This window comes from Eucalyptus grandis, chromosome 3 (assembly GCF_016545825.1).
Source record: "Eucalyptus grandis isolate ANBG69807.140 chromosome 3, ASM1654582v1, whole genome shotgun sequence".
NCBI classification, from domain to species: Eukaryota; Viridiplantae; Streptophyta; class Magnoliopsida; order Myrtales; family Myrtaceae; genus Eucalyptus; species Eucalyptus grandis.
The window spans coordinates 47560778-47574933 of NC_052614.1; the positions used below are offsets into that span (position 1 = coordinate 47560778).

Here is a 14156-nt window from a genome sequence, read left to right on the forward strand (position 1 = left end):
CGTTGGGGTGGTGTTTATTCAACTTCATTTGCCAACTTATTTCTTTTTTTAGCTTTTTTTTAAAGTGAGGTTTCTGGCCAAACTTGTGAGCTAAATTGTCATGGGATTGGTATCAACACAGATTTTACAAACGGGATAATGTTATGGGAGGTCCTTGAACCTTTTCAACTTGCATTGTCGTCCCTCAATTTTTCTTTTTTTTTTGCACAATCAAGTCCTCGAACTATATATTTGTTTGTTCAAGTTAGTCCTTCCATCAAACAGTTAGACTGGAATGCCAATATGCCCATCCTCATCAATGCCATATCATTATTATTCTTCAGCAAATTTATGAGGTGGAATTAAAAATAAAAAATAAAGCAAAGCCTAGAGAGGGAGAAACAGAGGATGGGGAAGGTCAGGGTAGGGATGACTTGGCGGGGAAAGGGTGGCCCGCTCGTGGAGGCGGTGTTGCCCAGCCATAGCCATGGTCATGGTGACTAGGCACTTGCCGCCATGTCCTCTGAATGCCACACGCAAGAGAAAGATAGAGGGGAGAGTTTTAGAAAGCATTGATGTTGTGTTCGCACAACACGAAATCTTTATATATTTTTTCAACTGTGTAATAGCCACGTGGACCCTACGTGGCTGCGTAGATGCCAAGGTGGCATGTTATAGCCTCGTGACATCCACTTCACCATTTTTGCTTAGCGTTTTAATGGGAGGACTAAATTGAAAAAACAAACATATACCGCACCTGGTTTCATTTTTCTGCAGCAATTCCGCAAAGAAAATTCTTGAGCTAATGCTTTCAATTACAGGAATTTTTCCCATCAAGAGCTTCAAAATAGGATTTCATCCGGATGCAGGAGCTTCCTTCCACCTTTCCCATTTACCTGGCTATCTACGTACATCATCTCTGCAAACAAAAGGGAGATCTTGGCTAAACTGTGTAATGAAATAAGGAGGTCATTCATCAAATTTAGAATAGGCCAGAAGGGTCGGATATTATTTAGGCATCAAAATGTTCTGTTGGTGTCTGTAAACTGGAAGTTCTTCAATAATTTAATCTTTACTGCATGTTCGAATGTTTTATTTTATCCATTAGTTCCCTTCTGGCATGCAGAAATGTTGAAGACCATCCAATGCATCGCACTAAAGGGAAGCCTTTGTTTGCAAAGTATACTTTATTATTGGACCATGAAGAGATCATATAGTTTTTGTAGAAAAAAGAAGAGGTGTGGGTTCTCATCTATAAGCGTCCCATTCTTGTTGGCAAGTAAGATTGTAGAAGATTCTGCCACATTTACACTATTTTAAGACATATCGCCTATTTTTCATCTCTTCAATCTGTATAGATTTGTTTGTGTATTTGAGCCATATAGAAGAAATATAATGTTCAAATCTTTACAGGTGAAGGAACTTGGAATATACCTAGTTAATTGTCCCAAAATAGCAAAGAAGGTTGAAACCTACAACGACAACCTGTGGAAACTTTCCTCTCTCAATGCTTCAGCTTACACAAAGAATGTCTCGGATCAACAATGGCAGCTCACCATAAAAGTTCCCCTTTGGTCGCATTTCCTTGAACGTGAAGAGCAACGCAAGTATGACTGAAACATCCATATTGCACTTTTTCTTGTGCCTCTTTTGCCTGCATAATTTAAGATTTTGTGAATCATTATGCTGTTCTTTATTTTCCCCCTGACATTTTGTTGTGTTGTTCATTTTCTTTGTTTTTTTGGGGGATAGAAAAGTTCATTTTCATTTCATAAAGCTTGTCTCTGCTCCATGGGATTTTCTGTTGTTTCACTTTTAGTCAGGGAATATCCTTTTTGGGTCTTTCAACCATCAGATTAACTCCAGGCTCAGGTCTGGAACTCCTGAGGTTATGCTGATAGACAAGTGATTCTGTTGTTTGTTAAGATTGTTTTTGGTGCTGCAGCTTAGAGATTATGATGGATTTTGGATTTTCATCTTTGTCGGAGTTCTTTCCAAATGGTTATTATGACAACAACAACAAACCAAGCCTTATGCCACTAGGTCGGATCAGCTATAAATGTTTGCCAAATGTATCTTAAAAACTTTTTCCTAGCGTTTTTGGTGTTGAAATGGTTGCCTGCCGCTTGGCTACTCACTATTCACTAAATGTAGTTTGTTTTCAATGCACCTTTGACTGCTACTTCAGTGTTTTTACACTTCATACCTTGATAATCTCCTCTGATTTATGACTGTACCTTAACAGACATTGGCTTTGATTGAAAAGCGTCTTGGTAGACCGACTACTGATGATTTGTCTGTTATATAGACATCCCTTTCACAATATGGTGATCTTGTTTATCCTGAAATGAGGAGTATCATTCATAAGTAATGTTCAACTTCAGTCTATAGCTTCTGGATCTTTGTGGCATGATCTTTTACTTTTATACTCTTTTGTGTGAATGACTATGTGCTTTTGGATTTATACAGTATAACTTTACGTTATTCACTTGTCTGGGGGAATAGACTAGAGAAGTTTGTGATGTAGCTAATAAATGATGTACATTGTGAGTAGGTTGCATTTTACCACACATAACTATAGCTTTCTTACTTTTTTGTGCAGTTGGCTATAAGACAAAGAGAGGTTTTATATGCTTAGAAATTTTGTACTAGCTATTTTCGCACTTTATGTGGTTGATTCTGTTTTATCCAAACCCGAGTAGAACTATGAATCACTCATTCTGAACACTTAAAATCTACATGATAAGTTATAAGTTATGACCTATTGTTAGTTGTTGTGTATATTAGAATTGTGCAAGGGACAAGTAAATATTCATGATAGCATAGTGACCGCTACTTTTATAGAAAAAAGTTTCTTCCTTCTCTGTGCAAGTATACTTCTTCCCACCTTTATTAAAGAATGAACCTGCACTTTTTGTTATGCTTACTACTAGGAAGTCTTTTGTTTTCTAATCTCTTCAGTTTTATTTGTTGCAGCTATTGAAGTGTGTATCAAATAATTTTTTAAATGGAGTATTTTTGTCTTGTTCATTGACTCAGGATTGAAGTGATCGATAAGTGCTTTAGCCATGACACAATCGAGGAAATTATTCATGCACTGGTAAGTTGGACGAGAGACCCTGAAAATGACTCTTATATTTGTCGTTGGAAAGTCCACAATGCTTGACATTGTACTGGTTTTTGAGATGGTATGACTGATGTTTTATTTTGCCAGATGACATGATGGTAGAATTGGGACTAATCAACTGAGAAATGCAATGACTTAGCATAGTTAATATGCTAGATGTTCTATTATTGCCATCTTATTAAATTGGTGTTGCTTAAGAAATTGAAGCAGCTGACTCTTATGATGAATGGTGTGCAATGACCCTCAAGAAACTAAGGGAAGCTTCTCCATTGAGCTTAAAAGTCACTTTAAGATCCATGAGTTACCATTCTTTTGGTTTTCTTTGTTGGACACAGATTGATATTGCTAGTATAAACACCTAGAGGGGGGGTGAATAGGCGCACAAACAATTTTTCCCAAATACGGAAGCAATTCTTAACAAATTGAAATACGATCAAGGTAGAGAGAGAGAAATTTGAACACAGGATTTATAGTGGTTCGGCTTATTCCAAGCCTACGTCCACTCTTCCGCACTGACAGCCCACCGGCTGGATTTCACTATGATCAAAAGAGAAGTTACAGCACAACTTTGCCTTGATTCCACAGTGTAGATGTTCTACCACACCTTCTCAAGGTCTCTCACAAATATAGACTCTCTTCTGTATACAAGTATTCGCTCAAAGGAATTATCTAAACAAATAGGAGATTCAGACTTTGGAATTCTTCTATCGCGCACTCCTCGAACAACTAAGAACGACTTCCTTATATACTCCTTTATGCCATCATACCCGTTGGCACTTACCAAAGGAATTCCTCCAATCTACCCGTTGGACGGAATCAATTAGGAAGATTGTTCGTGCTATTAAAGGAACGTGTTGATAGCCCATCAATCATGTTCGCCCATACAATCAGGATCTCGGTTTCTATAAGTAGAACCTTCCAATAATATTTAGACAATTATCGAATCTTCAGTCATTGAATCAAACTTGATCAATCAAAGGATTCTGATACGTCTTCTCCAGCCACGAGATCTTCTCCGGATGATAAGGTTAAATCTGAACAAAACATCCAGTTGGATAACCTTTCTTCAACGGATTAGAGACTCATCAATGAGGATAGACTTTGAGTCTTGAGTCTGGCTGTCCGGAAGTCTTCAGACTTTAACTAACAGAGTCTGCAGACTTTCAGACTAGACTGATGGATACGTTTTGTCAACTTCAAAACACTTTCACTGAGATTTCTCCAACAATCTCCCCCTTTTTTATGGTGACAAAACCTTCCTGCAGATTTGGATAACTTTGACCTGCAAAACATTTCTCAAACACATATACATATCTTATAGAGATGAATGGCTAAAAGATTAACACTAGAATCTGCAACCAAAGAAAATAGGTTAGTCTAGTATATAATAAAGCCATCCATAAGATATCAATACTTGTTAATAGAAGCAGTCAAATCCAAGTCTAGTTCAGTTCTCATCCAGACACAAAACAAAGTCAAAGTCTGTCAAAAACAGACGGTTAAACACAATCCAACAAACAGTTAAAAAAATGATTGAAAGTTTTTTATCAAATCATGCATCTCTCCCCCTTTTTGTCATCATTAAAAAGGATGAGATGAAGTCAAGATTGCTTGGGAACGCGGACAAGCTGGAAATCTTCCATAGACTGAACGATGCCTTCCAGCCTTTTGAAGTCTTCCTTCAGCTGTACAACCTCCTCACTCTTGGCATTGGCCTGATTCTGAATAGAGAGGGCTTGCATCTTATCATTCAATGAACAGGAAGAAGCTTGACTTTCATTCTTCAAGCTTTGAACTTCGCATCCCAAGGCATAAATCTGACCTTTCATCTCCAAGAGAATATCCATGATTCTGCGAAAATCTGCTCCATTATCAGTCTGAGTACTTGCTTCGGCTCGATCTGGAGTAAAAGCAGACGATGGTGGATCAGCATAATCTCGCAGGTTTGGCGATGAAGCTTCATGACTTTCCTCTGGAAATTGAGATGCATAAACATCTTCCGGGTGCAGGTGAGCGACTGACTCCTTCACTTGCATCAGGATATGAGGACGTCACTCCTTTCTCCCGATCTCCCCCGTTTCCATGCCTACGAGGTGGAGAAGAGATTTCCTCGGGTTCTCCTTCTTCTCTTCTTTCTTCTTCAGGTCTTTCTTTCTCTGCTTCTTGCTCTGCTTCTCTTTCTTCTTCTTCCTTCTCCTCTGCTTCTTTTTCTTCTTCTTCCTTCTCCTCTCTTTCTTTTTCTTCCTTCTCCTCTGCTTCTTTCGTCTTTTGTTCCGATTCTTTCTGTGGAACAGGACGACTTAAATTCTTCAAAGCCATTGCAGAGATGGTGATGTCTTCATCATCATCTTCATCCTCAACGAGGAGAGCTCTTCTTTTCTTTGATGGAGCAACCATGGGCTCCTTCCCTTTTCTCTTAGCAGCAGAAGAGTGTTGATGAGATTTGGCAGGAGTCTTCTCCTTAAATTTCTCCAATTCCTTGCTCAGTTCCTTCAGACGCATTTTGGTTACCATTTTCAGTCCTACCACCATATGATCGCATGATCGAACACAAAAGATTTGCGGAGGCTGAATATTCAGATGTCTGAATAACTTCGTAACAAGGCTTGGGTAAGGAAGTTGACCTCTGTCCTTCATCACTGCTCTATACATGTGAAACATAACGTATGAGGGAGAGAGACTTCTTTCCACGAGAGGATGGCATACATTAACTTTGCCTCGGAGCTTGAAACATCGTTTTGGAAGTTGATTTCGGCCGAAGGCAATTAATCACGTCTTGTGAAGCAAGATGTTGAATGCATTCATCCTTGAGTAGGTGATCTTCTCATCCGTTCTCCTGTCCTTCACCCGGTTCAAGTGTGGCCCGAGCAATGGAAACTTTGATTGGTTGATATCTGCCTCTCTCAACTTCTAACACATCTGCCAGCATATTCATATCCACAACATAGTCTTGTTCTTTAACGCTGAAGGAAAATCTATTCGCATCTAAAAGCTAAGATTTGAATAGAAATATGCAGATCAATTCAGCATAAGCCTCTGTTGAGTCGGAGCGAAACTTTTCAAGTTGAAGATAACTGAACTTTTCCCTCAAGTTCACTTTCACAAATCCGAAAATCAAAGTCCACACTCCTAGGGTTTATTACCCCACGCTTCAGCAATTTCGAGTACAGATCTTTTTGTTCTTTGATCTGAACAAATCTCCCATTTTTCCTTGAATTTCAGCCGCAATACCCATTTTTGGTTGAAATAGACTGAACAGATTGTCATCGTCATTCCCATCTACAGGATTCGGCCCCCAGTCACGAGGATCACTTGGGATATTCGCAAGGGTTTCCTCGGCCACCCCTTTTTACGAGCGATTCCCAAACTTTCCATTTTTCGCGAAAAGATATATTCGTTCCTATATCCTTTGTCTTTAAGAAATTCATCAACATAGTTCAAAGGAGTACGAATTCCTTTTAAAGCACGATATAGCTTGTAAATAAAAGCGGGCTTTTGAACTCTTACGGTCTCATCCTCGATGATTTCTTCCCCGATGCTGATCAACAACGCCTTGAGGACTAGATGGTGGAGAATGACGCTGCGAGAATGTTGTGGGCTCGGTTGCCGATCTGGAGTAACTTCATCTTCGGTAAGATCGAAGTGCGTAGGCCCCTCACTCATTCTCTGTGGTCCCCTGCTTGTGATTCTTGAGGACTTTCGCGAAGATGACATCTTTCTCAGTGTTTGGAAGATTCATTTGCTTGACTTTCCCAGAAAAGATGACAACTTTTTGAAGATTGAGCAAAGAAGACAAACGGGAATAGAGGATCGATGCTTTCTAGGGTTTTTGAGAGAAAAGTGAGTAGAAAGTGAAGAGAAATCGGCAGTGCTCGTTCGGTTAAAAGAAGGATAAACGAACTGTCACAAAGGAAATAAAAATATGCCTTTTCAAAATAATCTGTCTTTATCCGCAAAAATAGCTATAAAAATAACTTCCCTTTTGAAAATGAATCGATGCAATATTTACGTTAATTAAATATAGCAACAATTTAAACACAGTCGATGATCGTACCTTTTCAAGATAAGATTTGAGAGAAAAGACTTACAGTCTAAGGTTGAGCCAAGACGTAGATACGATCTTGTAATCCCGAGTCGAAAGTCTTTAGACTTTGATATCCTCATACCTCAAAATGTTGAGTCTGGACCGTATAGACTCAAATTGATTTTCTCCAAAGGCTTTGTGAGTATATCAGCCGTTGATTCTTTGAGTCAACAAATTGAATTGAAACATCTCCATTTTGAACATGATCTCTAATAAAGTGATGTCGAATTTCTATATGCTTCGCTCTTGAGTGGAGAATTGGATTTTTGGTGAGGTTGATAGCGCTGGTGTTGTCGCAATTAATCTCGGTGCATGAGTCTTCAATTTCAAAATCTCTTAGCTGTTGTTTTATCCATAGAATTTGCGAACAGCAGCTTCCAAGAGCTACATACTCGCTTCATTGTTGAAAGAGACACGGTGCTTTGTTTCCTAGAAAACCAGGACACTGTTACGCTTTCCAAGCAACCGGCAAGTTCCCCGAAGTGCTCTTTCTATCAACTCGCAACCGGCCAGATCTGCGTCGAATATCCCCGGAAGATTAAAGTCTCCCTTCTTAGGATACCAAAGACCGATGCTTGATGATGAAGCCACGTATTTAATGATGCGTTTGGCAGCACTGAGATGGGATTCTCTAGGATCTGATTGAAACCTAGCACAGATGCAAACACTCAACAAAATATCAGGTCTAGAGGCAGTAAGATAAAGAAGTGATCCAATAATGCTCTGTACAGCTTTTGATCAACTTTCTTCCCTTCTTCATCTTTGTCTATCTTTAAAGAACTTGACATCGGTATGTCGGTCTTTTTGCAATTCTCCAGTCCAAACCTTTTGACAAGATCATTAACATATTTTTCTTGATAAATAAAAGTTCCTTCCTTCAATTGTTTTATTTGAAGACCAAGAAAGAATGTTAACTCTCCCATCATACTCATTTCAAACTCATCCTGCATAGACTTTGAAAATTTCTTGCACAAACTTTCATTAGAGGATCCAAAATAATATCATCCACATATATTTGAACAAGTAAGAAACTTTTGTTTTCCTTCTTGATAAATAAAGTCGTATCCACTTTACCTTTGACAAAACCATTTTGTATTAGGAACTTACTTAATTGTCGTACCAAGCCCGAGGTGCTTGCTTTAAACCATACAAAGCCTTTTTCAGTCTAAAGACTGAGTCTGGCTTCTTTGGGTCTTCAAACCCTGGTGGTTGTTCCACATAAACTTCCTCATGGATAAATCCATTTAGGAAGGCGCTTTTGACGTCCATTTGGAATAACCTGAAATTCTTATAACAAGCAAACGCAAGTAATAGTCGAATAGCTTCTAACCTTGCCACTTTGGAGCGTAAGTCTCATCACAGTCTATTCCTTCTTCTTGCGTATATCCCTTGGCCACGAGTCTTGCTTTATTTCGTACGACTTTTCCTTTCTCGTTCATCTTGTTTCAACACCCATTTGGCTCCAATAACGGTTTTACCTTTTGGTTTGGATGTCAATTCCCAGGACATCATTTATGCTAAACTGTCCGAGCTCTTCTTGCATAGCTTCAATCCAGCTTTCATCGGATAAAGCTTATTCTATGCTCTTTGGTTCAATTTCAGAAACGAGTGCCACAGCACTAGACTCTTCTCGCCTTTTGGATCTGTGCGAATTCCTTCATTCATTTCGCTGATTATAAGATCTTTGGGATGACCGGACTTATGCTTCCAGTTACTTGTTGATTTGTCTGGCTGATGATCTCTTTCTTTATTTGGATCTTCACTAACAACTGATGCTGGTTTTCAGTCGAGATGCTTCTTGAGTTGTAGACTTTGGAGGGTCCAGGAGCGGTTCGGACTCTTCTTGATGAGTCTAACTTGATTCATCTTGCGTTGAGTCTTGAAATTTGACATTCATTGATTCCTCTGAGATCGACTCTTCTTGTTATAGACTCGTAAGCTTTGCTTGATGTAGAATATCCAAGGAAGATACCTTCATCGATCTTTCTTCAAACTTACCAACTCGATCTTTTGCATTTTTCAATATAAAACATTTACAACCAAATACATGAAAGTATGAAACAATAGGCTTCTTTTCTTTGAATAACTCATAAGGGTTTTCTCAAGAATAGATCTTAAGAAGACTCTATTGATGATATAGCATGCTGTTGAAACACTTCAGCCCAAAATCGAGAAGAAATTTTACTTTCAATTAAAAGAGTTCTAGCCATTTCTTGAAGAGATCTGTTCTTTCTTTCCACAACTCCATTTTGCTGAGGAGTATATGGAGAGGAGAACACATGCTTAAAGCCATTCATCACGGAATTTTGTAAAATCTTGATTTTCAAGTTCACCTCCATGATCTTCTTATACTAGAGATAACACAACCTTTTTCATTTTGAACATTTTTAGCAAATTTTTCAAAATACGAAAAGGTTTCGGACTTACTTGAAAGGAAATATACCCAAGTAAAACGGAAGTAATCATCAACAATTACTAGGCAATACTTCTTACCCCCAATACTACGAGTTCGGTTGGTCCGAAGAGATCCATATGCAGCAACCGTAGTACATGATTAGTAGAGACATGATTTATTGGCTTAAAAGAATTTCTTACCTGCTTTCCCGAATACATGGAGTGCATGAATCATTCTTTTGGTATGGCAATTTGGGTAGACCTCGAACAAGCTGCTTTGATGAGATTTTGGCTAATTGCTTCATGTTGACATGACCAAGCTTTTTGTGCCATAAGCTTGCTTCGTCTTGAATTGAGATAAGGCATTGTGATTCATTTGGTTTCACATCCGTAAGATAGATATTTCCATGTCTTCGACCCATGAAAGACTCGAGTAGAGTCTTTACGATTCCGAACATGTTCCTTCTTGAAAGAAGATCTTGAAACCAGTATCACACAATTGACTAATGCTTTGAGAAGATTGTAATTGAGTCCTTCCACTAAGGAAACATTACTTATTGTGAGAGTTCCAATTTTCACGGTTCCAAATCCCACAATACTTCCTTTGCTGTTTCCTCCAAATGAAACTTTTCCACCATTTACTTGAGCAAGCTTTATAAAGCAATTTGAGTCTCTTGTCATGTGTCTTGAGCATCCACTGTCAAGATACCACTTTACCTGTTTCTTGACGGAGACCTGCATTTAAAATAAAGTCTCAAGCTTTCTTTGGTACCCAAATTTTCTTGGGTCCTTTGGTGTTAGTAAGATAAACAGTATTAGCCCATACTTTCTTAATAGGTTTCCATACCATAGGACACTCTTTTTCAAAGTGATCCGGACTGTTGCACTTAGAACATCTGAGAGCATTTCTACCTACAGGTTTTACAAAAACTTTCTTGAAGTGATTTTTGTAAACCTCACTCGAAAGTCTTTTCTTAATTCTTTCTTTTACTTTAGGAAAATCAATCAAGGGAATTGTTTCTTCTGTCATACCTAGACCGGACTTATTGAAGTAAGGTCTTTGTGCTTTGAAAGAATTTTCTCAAGTTTTTCAGACCCTATAGAAAATTTCTTTGATATATTTGATAAATCTGTTTTTAAAAAAGCATTTTCTTTTAAAAGATTTTCTTCATTTTCTTTAAGATTGGAAACAGACACGTCTAGACTTTTAACTCTTTCGCTAAAACATTTTCTTTTTTTGTTTTAGAGCTGAGTTTTCTTTTTTTCAGTTTGGAAATTCTTTTGAGAGAAGTCTTAAGACTAAAGCATAGATCATCAATATATTTAGAAACTTTGACAGGAATTTTAAAATTACTTGCCTCAAATTCACCGTCAGTCGATCCCGAGTCGATCCAGTCCGAGTCCGATTGTGCCATCGGACATAGATTGACATATTCATTATCACTTTCTTCACACTCGGTATCACTCCGTGTTTCAGCTTTGAGAGCTTTTCGAAATTTTTCAACTTTTCCTCTCTTCTTCTTCGAAGAGGACAGGTTAGTCCGATGTGTCCCTTTTTCTTGCATTCAAAGCGGACTACATCTTTATTTGGTTCCTCATCATCAACGACTTGGTCTGCTGTCTTTGAAAGCTTTGTTTCTTTGAGTTGAACCTTCTCCCTTTTCTATTTAGTTTTCTGAATTTTCTTATCATGAGAGCAAGCTCCTCATCGTCCATATCATCTTCTTAATCTGTATCATCGGAATCATCATTTGATTTTAATGCAATGGATTTCTTACCTTTTGGATCTTCATCTTCATTGATCCTTTCCACTTCATAGACTGAAGAGTTCCAATCAGCTCGTCAACGATAGTGGCATAATTCTCTGCGTCTCTCTTATCGAAGTCTTTATGTGATTCCAATCCTCGGAGAGTCCACGCAGTAGCTTGTTTACCTTCATGGGATCGAAGTTGGTTGACCTTGATTTTCAAGACCATTCACAATATCTGTAAAACGACTAAACATGTCGGATATTGATTCTCCTGTTTCATTCTCAAGGCTTCATATTGACCGAGAAGAATGTTGATTCTTGTTTCCTTCACTCGACTGTTCCTTCATAGGTGATATGCAATCTGTCCCAAACTTCTTTTGCTGTACCACAAGAAGATATTCTATTATACTCGTTGGTGATAAAGCACAATATAAGGAGTAAATTGCTTTTGCATCGAGTGTTTGTCTCTTGGTTATTTCTTCCCGAGACATTCCGCTGGTTTCTTCGTTTCTTTTCCTCTTTCGAGAGGCTGATGCGTGGTAGGAGTAATTCCTTTTTCTACAACGTCCCATTCCGAGAGGATCCTTTGATCGTAGGAAAGCTTTCATCTTGTTCTTCCGGATGTTGTAATCCTTTCCATCAAAGTAGGGTGGTCTGGTATTGCTTTGCCCTTCCATCGCCCACAGTGCTAGCATACTAGCCATGGATCTTTTACTATGAAGTAAAACACTTCAAATAAAGTAAGTACACAGGCTCTGATACCAATTGATATTGCTAGTATAAACACCTAGAGGGGGGGTGAATAGGCGCACAAACAATTTTTCCCAAATACGGAAGCAATTCTTAACAAATTGAAATACGATCAAGGTAGAGAGAGAGAAATTTGAACACAGGATTTATAGTGGTTCGGCTTATTCCAAGCCTACGTCCACTCTTACGCACCGACAGCCCCACCGGCTGGATTTCACTATGATCAAAAGAGAGTTATAGCACAGCTTTGCCTTGATTCCACAGTGTAGATGTTCTACCACACCTTCTCAAGGTCTCTCACAAATATAGACTCTCTTCTGTATACAAGTATTCGCTCAAAGGAATTATCTAAACAAATAGGAGATTCAGACTTTGGAATTCTTCTATCGCGCACTCCTCGAACAACTAAGAACGACTTCCTTATATACTCCTTTATGCCATCATACCCGTTGGCACTTACCAAAGGAATTCCTCCAATCTACCCGTTGGACAGAATCAATTAGGAAGATTGTTCGTGCTATTAAAGGAACGTGTTGATAGCCCATCAATCATGTTCGCCCATACAATCAGGATCTCGGTTTCCATAAGTAGAACCTTCCAATAATATTTAGACAATCATCGAATCTTCAGTCATTGAATCAAACTTGATCAATCAAAGGATTCGATACGTCTTCTCCAGCCACGAGATTTTCTCCGGATGATAAGGTTAAATCTGAACAAAACATCCGGTTACGGATAACCTTTCTTCAACGGATTAGAGACTGTCAATGAGGATAGACTTTGAGTCTTGAGTCTCGGCTGTCCGGAAGTCTTGACTTTAACTAACGAGTCTGCAGACTTTCGGACTAGACTCGATGGATACGTTTTGTCAACTTCAAAACACTTTCACTGAGATTTCTCCAACACAGATTCCTTCTCTTAGAAATTGACTTGGTTATAATTATTACTTCTAGATTCGTGAAGGCAGATTCCAAACTCTTGATCAATGTTTAACTCGGGAATACCAAATATCCTTTCATGGAATCTCTGGAAAAGTTTCCAAAGACTTCTGTGAGGTACGCAAATCTTGGACATCCACAACAGTTGGATGATTGAATCCTATGGTTTTTTTTTCTTCTCTCCTTATTGTCGGATGATTGTACTCTTTGCTATCTATGGGGTTGCAAAGATAGTTTGTGTTCTCAATAATAGTGCTCTTTGCCATCTGTAGGGTGTTCGGGCACGATTAGTGGATAAGGACTTCGCTCCAAAGGTAAAATTGAGTTCCAATTTTTCCAACCTTACACATTTTCTAAACTTCAATGACTGAAATCATCGTGGGTTTATCAAATAATGTGCAGTGGGATCCTCCAAGTTTGAAAGAAGTAACCAAGGAGATGGTCGACTTTTATGTCTCCACTTATATCTGAGCCTGAACTAGAACTACCCACTGCCTCGCAAGAACCCTTTGTATGACAGACGCATGAATGCAGATGAATTTTTCAGCGAATTTAGTTTTGTTGGTTAGGTATTAAACTGTCTGATTTAATTTTATCTTGCATACCCTCGACAGTCAAGATCTGCCGATCATGTTTTCCTTGTATGTCGAAATCTTTCTCCCAAAAATTCCACACAGACAAAGCACCAGCACAATGAGATAAGCAGCTCCATCTTAATCACCAGCTCTCCACAACCCCTCTCCCCCCCCAACAAAAAAAACTTTGTCGGTTATTTGTTTATGCACTGCCAGAGCATATATCAATGTTGCTGGGATTGTTTGTAATTACAATCCAACACTACCATTTCGCTGCTTTAATTAAAGCTTGTGCAGAGAAAATTTTACATAGTTTCCGAGGTGTAAATCAAAAGGCATATCTATGGGATGAGGCAACTACCAGAATTATTAAGGGGAAAGTCACGGGAAAAGGATCCAAAAGTTTGAAAAACTGCAAATCATCCAAGCGTAGTGAAATGCTAAAATTTACTATCTCAATATGACCTTCAGATATTCATAGATCGACATGGTTGGTGGAGGGAAACTCTTTCAAATGAGTCTTGCAAATAAGTCTTGATTTCCTTGTGGAAAAGGTTTC

General features: G+C 38.6%; 1 pseudogene; it reads left to right on the forward strand.

Moving 5' to 3' along the window:
• Positions 1–387: 387 nt before the first annotated feature.
• On the forward strand, positions 388–13707 carry LOC120291890 (annotated as a pseudogene).
• The last annotated feature ends 449 nt before the right edge of the window (positions 13708–14156 follow it).